At 37.1% G+C, this 10594-nt stretch overlaps 1 long non-coding RNA gene across 1 annotated transcript; it reads right to left on the reverse strand.

Moving 5' to 3' along the window:
• Nucleotides 1-8641: 8641 nt before the first annotated feature.
• On the reverse strand, nucleotides 8642-9363 carry LOC128232615 (uncharacterized). The gene is made up of 3 exons (XR_008260555.1): nucleotides 9292-9363; nucleotides 9032-9113; nucleotides 8642-8808 (listed from the first exon to the last, which is right to left on the reverse strand). It is a non-coding gene; the product is annotated as an uncharacterized LOC128232615 (long non-coding RNA).
• Between the last annotated feature and the right edge of the window lie 1231 nt (nucleotides 9364-10594).

Genomic DNA, 10594 nt, shown 5'->3' on the forward strand with positions numbered 1-10594 from the left:
ATACCACAAAGAGAAAACACCATTCGTGGACGACGGTTTTGCATGCGTAATGCATACGTATTCCGGTCTCTATTAATAGTAACACGACCGATCCATTCAAAAATAGGGCTCAAAACACGAGGTTTTTAATGTTTACAAAATTTAAATGCATTTGTTGAGAAAAAGCTTTTGGTAAAATTAGGAGGATGCACCAGCCAACACTTGCTGCAATTTGTGTCGGTGAAACTTACGGGTTTTTTGAGAAAACGAGCCAGTTCCGAAAATTTGATGACGTCAAAAATGCTTCTTCCCCTTGCATTTGAAACCGTCCAAATCCTTTGTATGTGATCTTTTTATAGAACAGCTGCGCAATAATGCCTGTTGATGTTACTTTTTTTGTCACCAAAGATACCTGTGGACAGATAGCGCACGTACCAGTGTCGTCTCAGAAATATGAACTCTGCCATTTTGTTGGCAGGATTTCTGTTTATCGGCAGGACGTGAACGGTACATGGCCCAATTGGTTACACTGTATTACATAGCGTCTACTATTTACTGCAAAAAATCATGGTCATGTTCAAGCTCTTTTTAGAGACATTTTTGAAATTACACGTATGCAGAACTCATAATATTTCCTGATAGTTCAGTAAGTACTAAACGGGCTTCGTATTATTCTAGAGCACTTTGTACTGTCCTAAGATATGAGTCTATTTTAAATGTTGCCAATCAGAAATATATAGCTATTTATGCATTCAGGTTATACACTACTAATTAATTCCCTATATATTTGAATGCATTCAGGCCTCTCTTTAGATTGGAAAAAAGCCATAAACAACTATAAAGTATGTGCAACACTCACACTTAAACACTATACCAATTTGAAGACGCATTCTCAGTCCTAAATTTAGAGAAGGCATCCGACCTGAGAGCACTGTTATTTTTACTATTATTTCATATAGACACTAACATAGTTTTTCACTTTACAACAGCCCCAATTGTAAAACAAGCAACTGGATGCCGTACAGCAATCCAAGACACAAAAATTTAATCAAAGAACACATAACGTTGACCAATTCAATACCTCGCAAAATTGAGTAGAAATACATGACTCTGGACTCAAGAAGGAATAGGTCTACAAACAACCAATTTACAGAGTTCAACAGGTAATGATTTTTCCAACATTTGCACTGGAAACTATGATCTTTTGCAATACAGTGTCCAACTCTGTTAAGGCCTATACAGATAGAGCACCCGTTTCTTCTATTTCATTCAACTTTATTAAAGTATTCGTACTTGAACACAAGCATCCGGATCTTGGTCAACGGGGGGCAGATAACTGTGGCCTTGAACCATTCGGGACAACATCCTTTACTAAGCATTTATCTATTATCTTTTACGTACATTAACATGCTTTGCAGTCAGATTGACTGGGTTTCATCTCCGCGAGTAGGAAGGCAATATAATAGAGTCTGCATGCATACTTAAGCCACAGCCTAAAACAGCATACATGCGGCTACCTTATAGTATAAACCAAAGTAGCATGTGTAACGTGTACTAATAAGTACAAAAATGTTATACGGTCTCGAATACCAGATGCACTGACTATGGTCAAAAGTTTAGATAGTCTTAGTAAATGCTTCATATCGAGCATCCTTTGTAACCATGACTTCTGCTTAACTTCAGTGTGTTAGCATGGCAGATATTTACAATATGGACATTTCGTCCCCATGCATGTTCACTAATTTGTGATGTACATATGAAAGCAAATGCTAGCATTTGAAACACAGGTTTGATTCGACTGTTAACATTCTTTAAGTATGGGCAATGCATATGTTTTTGCTACGCTTATTTGTGCATTCTACTCATACAGATCTAATTATGTACAAATGAAACTGGGACAATATCGCTTTTTCTGTGTGTATCCAGGGTGTCCGTATAACTAGTTATGTGGCGCCTTGGTGAATTGCATGTAAGTGTGAGTCACACAATAAACTTAAGTAAACGTACCTGGTGCCATGAAATGAACTTATAAAATGAGCACGTTATAAAGCAGTTGTATTGTAATGCTTTGTAAAAAGGTATTGTGAAAGTAATAATTTACTTCGTTAGTTGGTGCTTTCCTTGTCTGCTTACTGCCAAAGACAAGGAAAACAGTACCTGAGTATTGTTTCAAATATTTGTGTCTCCCTAAGTAGGAAGACAAGATCAATGGAGTCTGCATGCATACTTGAGCCTCTAACACCAACAGTGTTTCATGAGCCATATTTATACCACAAAGAGAAAACACCATTCGTGGACGACGGTTTTGCATGCGTAATGCATACGTATTCCGGTCTCTATTAATAGTAACACGACCGATCCATTCAAAAATAGGGCTCAAAACACGAGGTTTTTAATGTTTACAAAATTTAAATGCATTTGTTGAGAAAAAGCTTTTGGTAAAATTAGGAGGATGCACCAGCCAACACTTGCTGCAATTTGTGTCAGTGAAACTTACGGTTTTTTTGAGAAAACGAGCCAGTTCCGAAAATTTGATGACGTCAAAAATGCTTCTTCCCCTTGCATTTGAAACCGTCCAAATCCTTTGTATGTGATCTTTTTATAGAACAGCTGCGCAATAATGCCTGTTAATGTTACTTTTTTGTCACCTGTGGACAGATAGCGCAGTGGTTAAGCGTGCTGGACCAGTGTTGTACGTGTGGATCGTTTGGTGTAAGTTCAAATCCGCTCAGCATCACCCTTTGTTCGTATCCTTTTTTTTACTCAATTATTTTTTATTATTTTTGTTTTCATTTTTTTGCAGTTTCTTTTAGCCTTACCAAGTTCAAAAAGGCGTCCACACAAACAATACCCGTCAAATGCGTGAGTGGGAAAAGTACGCCATCGGTAAAGCCAACGTACCAGTGTCGTCTCAGAAATATGAACTCTGCCATTTTGTTGGCAGGATTTCTGTTCATCGGCAAGACGTGAACGGTACATGGCCCAATTGGTTACACTGTATTACATAGCGTCTACTATTTACTGCAAATAAATCATGGTCATGTTGAAGCTCTTTTAAGAGACATTTTTGAAATTACACGTATGCAGAACTCATAATATTTCCTGATAGTTCAGTAAGTACTAAACGGGCTTCGTATAATTCTAGATTACTCTGTACTGTCCTAAGATATGAGTCTATTTTAAATGTTGCCAATCAGAAATATATAGCTATTTATGCATTCAGGTTATACACTACTAATTAATTCCCTATATATTTCAATGCATTCAGGCAACTCTTCAGATTGGAAAAAAAGCCATAAACAACTATAAAGTATGTGCAACACTCACACTTAAACACTATACCAATTTGAAGACGCATTCTCAGTCCTAAATTTAGAGAAGGCATCCGACCTGAGAGCACTGTTATTTTTACTATTATTTCATATAGACACTAACATAGTTTTTCACTTTACAACAGCCCCAATTGTAAAACAAGCAACTGGATGCCGTACAGCAATCCAAGACACAAAAATTTAATCAAAGAACACATAACGTTGACCAATTCAATACCTCGCAAAATTGAGTAGAAATACATGACTCTGGACTCAAGAAGGAATAGGTCTACAAACAACCAATTTACAGAGTTCAACAGGTAATGATTTTTCCAACATTTGCACTGGAAACTATGATCTTTTGCAATACAGTGTCCAACTCTGTTAAGGCCTATACAGATAGAGCACCCGTTTCTTCTATTTCATTCAACTTTATTAAAGTATTCGTACTTGAACACAAGCATCCGGATCTTGGTCAACGGGGGGCGGATAACTGTGGCCTTGAACCATTCGGGACAACATCCTTTACTAAGCATTTATCTATTATCTTTTACGTACATTAACATGCTTTGCAGTCAGATTGACTGGGTTTCATCTCCGCGAGTAGGAAGGCAATATAATAGAGTCTGCATGCATACTTAAGCCACAGCCTAAAACAGCATACATGCGGCTACCTTATAGTATAAACCAAAGTAGCATGTGTAACGTGTACTAATAAGTACAAAAATGTTATACGGTCTCGAATACCAGATGCACTGACTATGGTCAAAAGTTTAGATAGTCTTAGTAAATGCTTCATATCGAGCATCCTTTGTAACCATGACTTCTGCTTAACTTCAGTGTGTTAGCATGGCAGATATTTACAATATGGACATTTCGTCCCCATGCATGTTCACTAATTTGTGATGTACATATGAAAGCAAATGCTAGCATTTGAAACACAGGTTTGATTCGACTGTTAACATTCTTTCAGTATGGGCAATGCATATGTTTTTGCTACGCTTATTTGTGCATTCTACTCATACAGATCTAATTATGTACAAATGAAACTGGGACAATATCGCTTTTTCTGTGTGTATCCAGGGTGTCCGTATAACTAGTTATGTGGCGCCTTGGTGTATTGCATGTAAGTGTGAGTCACACAATAAACTTAAGTAAACGTACCTGGTGCCATGAAATGAACTTATAAAATGAGCACGTTATAAAGCAGTTGTATTGTAATGCTTTGTAAAAAGGTATTGTGAAAGTAATAATTTACTTCGTTAGTTGGTGCTTTCCTTGTCTGCTTACTGCCAAAGACAAGGAAAACAGTACCTGAGTATTGTTTCAAATATTTGTGTCTCCCTAAGTAGGAAGACAAGATCAATGGAGTCTGCATGCATACTTGAGCCTCTAACACCAACAGTGTTTCATGAGCCATATTTATACCACAAAGAGAAAACACCATTCGTGGACGACGGTTTTGCATGCGTAATGCATACGTATTCCGGTCTCTATTAATAGTAACACGACCGATCCATTCAAAAATAGGGCTCAAAACACGAGGTTTTTAATGTTTACAAAATTTAAATGCATTTGTTGAGAAAAAGCTTTTGGTAAAATTAGGAGGATGCACCAGCCAACACTTGCTGCAATTTGTGTCAGTGAAACTTACGGTTTTTTTGAGAAAACGAGCCAGTTCCGAAAATTTGATGACGTCAAAAATGCTTCTTCCCCTTGCATTTGAAACCGTCCAAATCCTTTGTATGTGATCTTTTTATAGAACAGCTGCGCAATAATGCCTGTTAATGTTACTTTTTTGTCACCTGTGGACAGATAGCGCAGTGGTTAAGCGTGCTGGACCAGTGTTGTACGTGTGGATCGTTTGGTGTAAGTTCAAATCCGCTCAGCATCACCCTTTGTTCGTATCCTTTTTTTTACTCAATTATTTTTTATTATTTTTGTTTTCATTTTTTTGCAGTTTCTTTTAGCCTTACCAAGTTCAAAAAGGCGTCCACACAAACAATACCCGTCAAATGCGTGAGTGGGAAAAGTACGCCATCGGTAAAGCCAACGTACCAGTGTCGTCTCAGAAATATGAACTCTGCCATTTTGTTGGCAGGATTTCTGTTCATCGGCAAGACGTGAACGGTACATGGCCCAATTGGTTACACTGTATTACATAGCGTCTACTATTTACTGCAAATAAATCATGGTCATGTTGAAGCTCTTTTAAGAGACATTTTTGAAATTACACGTATGCAGAACTCATAATATTTCCTGATAGTTCAGTAAGTACTAAACGGGCTTCGTATAATTCTAGATTACTCTGTACTGTCCTAAGATATGAGTCTATTTTAAATGTTGCCAATCAGAAATATATAGCTATTTATGCATTCAGGTTATACACTACTAATTAATTCCCTATATATTTCAATGCATTCAGGCAACTCTTCAGATTGGAAAAAAAGCCATAAACAACTATAAAGTATGTGCAACACTCACACTTAAACACTATACCAATTTGAAGACGCATTCTCAGTCCTAAATTTAGAGAAGGCATCCGACCTGAGAGCACTGTTATTTTTACTATTATTTCATATAGACACTAACATAGTTTTTCACTTTACAACAGCCCCAATTGTAAAACAAGCAACTGGATGCCGTACAGCAATCCAAGACACAAAAATTTAATCAAAGAACACATAACGTTGACCAATTCAATACCTCGCAAAATTGAGTAGAAATACATGACTCTGGACTCAAGAAGGAATAGGTCTACAAACAACCAATTTACAGAGTTCAACAGGTAATGACTTTTCCAACATTTGCACTGGAAACTATGATCTTTTGCAATACAGTGTCCAACTCTGTTAAGGCCTATACAGATAGAGCACCCGTTTCTTCTATTTCATTCAACTTTATTAAAGTATTCGTACTTGAACACAAGCATCCGGATCTTGGTCAACGGGGGGCAGATAACTGTGGCCTTGAACCATTCGGGACAACATCCTTTACTAAGCATTTATCTATTATCTTTTACGTACATTAACATGCTTTGCAGTCAGATTGACTGGGTTTCATCTCCGCGAGTAGGAAGGCAATATAATAGAGTCTGCATGCATACTTAAGCCACAGCCTAAAACAGCATACATGCGGCTACCTTATAGTATAAACCAAAGTAGCATGTGTAACGTGTACTAATAAGTACAAAAATGTTATACGGTCTCGAATACCAGATGCACTGACTATGGTCAAAAGTTTAGATAGTCTTAGTAAATGCTTCATATCGAGCATCCTTTGTAACCATGACTTCTGCTTAACTTCAGTGTGTTAGCATGGCAGATATTTACAATATGGACATTTCGTCCCCATGCATGTTCACTAATTTGTGATGTACATATGAAAGCAAATGCTAGCATTTGAAACACAGGTTTGATTCGACTGTTAACATTCTTTAAGTATGGGCAATGCATATGTTTTTGCTACGCTTATTTGTGCATTCTACTCATACAGATCTAATTATGTTCAAATGAAACTGGGACAATATCGCTTTTTCTGTGTGTATCCAGGGTGTCCGTATAACTAGTTATGTGGCGCCTTGGTGAATTGCATGTAATTGTGAGTCACACAATAAACTTAAGTAAACGTACCTGGTGCCATGAAATGAACTTATAAAATGAGCACGTTATAAAGCAGTTGTATTGTAATGCTTTGTAAAAAGGTATTGTGAAAGTAATAATTTACTTCGTTAGTTGGTGCTTTCCTTGTCTGTTTACTGCCAAAGACAAGGAAAACAGTACCTGAGTATTGTTTCAAATATTTGTGTCTCCCTAAGTAGGAAGACAAGATCAATGGAGTCTGCATGCATTCTTGAGCCTCTAACACCAACAGTGTTTCATGAGCCATATTTATACCACAAAGAGAAAACACCATTCGTGGACGACGGTTTTGCATGCGTAATGCATACGTATTCCGGTCTCTATTAATAGTAACACGACCGATCCATTCAAAAATAGGGCTCAAAACACGAGGTTTTTAATGTTTACAAAATTTAAATGCATTTGTTGAGAAAAAGCTTTTGGTAAAATTAGGAGGATGCACCAGCCAACACTTGCTGCAATTTGTGTCAGTGAAACTTAAGGGTTTTTGAGAAAACGAGCTAGTTCCGAAAATTTGATGACGTCAAAAATGCTTCTTCCCCTTGCATTTGAAACCGTCCAAATCCTTTGTATGTGATCTTTTTATAGAACAGCTGCGCAATAATGCCTGTTGATGTTACTTTTTTTGTCACCAAAGATACCTGTGGACAGATAGCGCACGTACCAGTGTCGTCTCAGAAATATGAACTCTGCCATTTTGTTGGCAGGATTTCTGTTTATCGGCAGGACGTGAACGGTACATGGCCCAATTGGTTACACTGTATTACATAGCGTCTACTATTTACTGCAAAAAATCATGGTCATGTTCAAGCTCTTTTTAGAGACATTTTTGAAATTACACGTATGCAGAACTCATAATATTTCCTGATAGTTCAGTAAGTACTAAACGGGCTTCTTATTATTCTAGAGCACTTTGTACTGTCCTAAGATATGAGTCTATTTTAAATGTTGCCAATCAGAAATATATAGCTATTTATGCATTCAGGTTATACACTACTAATTAATTCCCTATATATTTGAATGCATTCAGGCCACTCTTTAGATTGGAAAAAAGCCATAAACAACTATAAAGTATGTGCAACACTCACACTTAAACACTATACCAATTTGAAGACGCATTTTCAGTCCTAAATTTAGAGAAGGCATCCGACCTGAGAGCACTGTTATTTTTACTATTATTTCATATAGACACTAACATAGTTTTTCACTTTACAACAGCCCCAATTGTAAAACAAGCAACTGGATGCCGTACAGCAATCCAAGACACAAAAATTCAATACCTCGCAAAACTGAGTAGAAATACATGACTCTGGACTCAAGAAGGAATAGGTCTACAAACAACCAATTTACAGAGTTCAACAGGTAATGATTTTTCCAACATTTGCACTGGAAACTATGATCTTTTGCAATACAGTGTCCAACTCTGTTAAGGCCTATACAGATAGAGCACCCGTTTCTTCTATTTCATTCAACTTTATTAAAGTATTCGTACTTGAACACAAGCATCCGGATCTTGGTCAACGGGGGCGGATAACTGTGGCCTTGAACCATTCGGGACAACATCCTTTACTAAGCATTTATCTATTATCTTTTACGTACATTAACATGCTTTGCAGTCAGATTGACTGGGTTTCATCTCCGCGAGTAGGAAGGCAATATAATATATAATGGTTCGACCTTTACCCCTGACCTCTGTGAAGGTCTATAATAGTCAATATATTATGAGGCAAGACCAAGCCGTGGTTCGTAGCAATTGTCCGATTAGTGTGCGGTGTTGACTAACAAAGACTAGTGCTTTCGAGTTTTTACTGTTTATACGATTCACATATATTACAATGGCTCCAGTTCATTACAGTTGAATCTGATGATTCTACACACTGAAATATAACATAAACAGTATTAAGTAATATGCAACATCACATTTAGTTATAATAAATAAAATGTTAAAGAATAGATTTATCTCATACAATATCGTAAAGTGCATAGTGGCCCGTTTTAACAAACAACTATTGAGATAAATGACATTCAATAGAAAGGTAAAACACATGACAACAACAACAAAACATTAATGACATCTGCAGCTACATACAGTACACTTACAAGTTTATGGAACTGAGTGTTCTCACTGGCAACCTCTGTATCTCTCAGCTCACATCCGTGATAACTATGAAACTGGTTACTTCTGTAAACAAGTGTGCAAACAGTGAAACACATGCAAAGGGTTACTTAAAAAGAGCTGCTATCTTGAAATACTGATAAATAAACAGAATTTACCAAACCTTCCAAAAATACAAAATACACAACCAATACAACATATTGCAATTAAAAGAATAACTCCCTACAATTCATTTAATACATACCAAACATAGAAATGCTCTATGGAAATGACTCCAGATCTCAGTTAAAACCAAAGAAATAAAATGCGCCAAAACCCTGCAGATTGCTATTCTCACAACATCAAATATCAATCAAGGGAAGCAGACAACACAAAATATGAGAAATGCAGCAGACAACACTTTTTAAAGAATGTTGAAATGTTCACAGGGCTACATACACCCCGGCCCTAAGAAATGACGTCTCGTCATTCTTCCACACAACATGTATACAACTTGGAACTACTACTTCAAACAACACTCCACTCATTACTAGTATGTAAATACTGTACTGTAAATAAAGTATTACTACTCCTAAAACTCATAGTAACTACCAGTAACTGTATGACCACGTAATCATACAAGTATATTTCAACAATTTCAATAACTTTATGTATTTCTTATAACACAAATTTCAAAATTTCAATTCAATTACTTACTGCTTTCTCCCCCCCACTTCAAAAAAGGCGTCCGCGCTTGACTCGGTTAAATCAAACTTTATAACAGTTTATTTGGTTCCATTAAAATCAATAAAATACATTAAAATCAATTTCAGCAATATAATTTATTTCCAAACTGAATCCACTATCTTCTGTGCTATCATGGTGTCAATGTTGTTCAATATTCCAGACTCTACTAACTCCGTCAACGCTTGCAGTCTCGAGTCCTGTGGTCTTGGTATCATCTGGTTCATTTGATACGCATCATATCTCGCAGGCATTCTTCTTTGTCTGGATGATCTTCTCGGTGCATCTTCATCGTCTCTGTTCTCTTCAGTCTCAGTAGGTCGTACATCTACCGCTTCCGGTCTATCTTCTATTCTGTCTCTATTTCTATGTCGTCTATCATCATCAACCACTTTTCGACGAGTTTCTTCTCTCAGATCTACTTGTGGCTCTACAGTGCTTACATCTTGTTCTCTTGTCACAAGTCTTACATCTGTGTCAACTCTTGCTTCTATTGTTTGCACTTCCACTTGCCTATAATCAGCGTTGTTTTCTTCTTGGCTATCTTGCCTTGCATCCCCAGTATTCTGCTCTTGACCATCCTGTACTGTTTCAACATCACTTCGCTGAGGTGGAATTTCGCCACTCTCTTCTACATCAGGCCTGATTTCTATTACCACTCTATGTTCATCTGTAGCGCGTTTTCTTCCATCATCTTCAACAACTTCAACAGTTTCTTCACTCTTCTTCATCTGAGGTAAACGGGCGTCCCCATTCTTATATGTAGGTGCTACATAAAAGTACCCCAACTCTTCATCGGAATCCGATTCTTCACGTGTGTCGAC

This window comes from Mya arenaria, chromosome 4 (assembly GCF_026914265.1).
Source record: "Mya arenaria isolate MELC-2E11 chromosome 4, ASM2691426v1".
In the NCBI taxonomy this organism is placed as follows: domain Eukaryota; kingdom Metazoa; phylum Mollusca; class Bivalvia; order Myida; family Myidae; genus Mya; species Mya arenaria.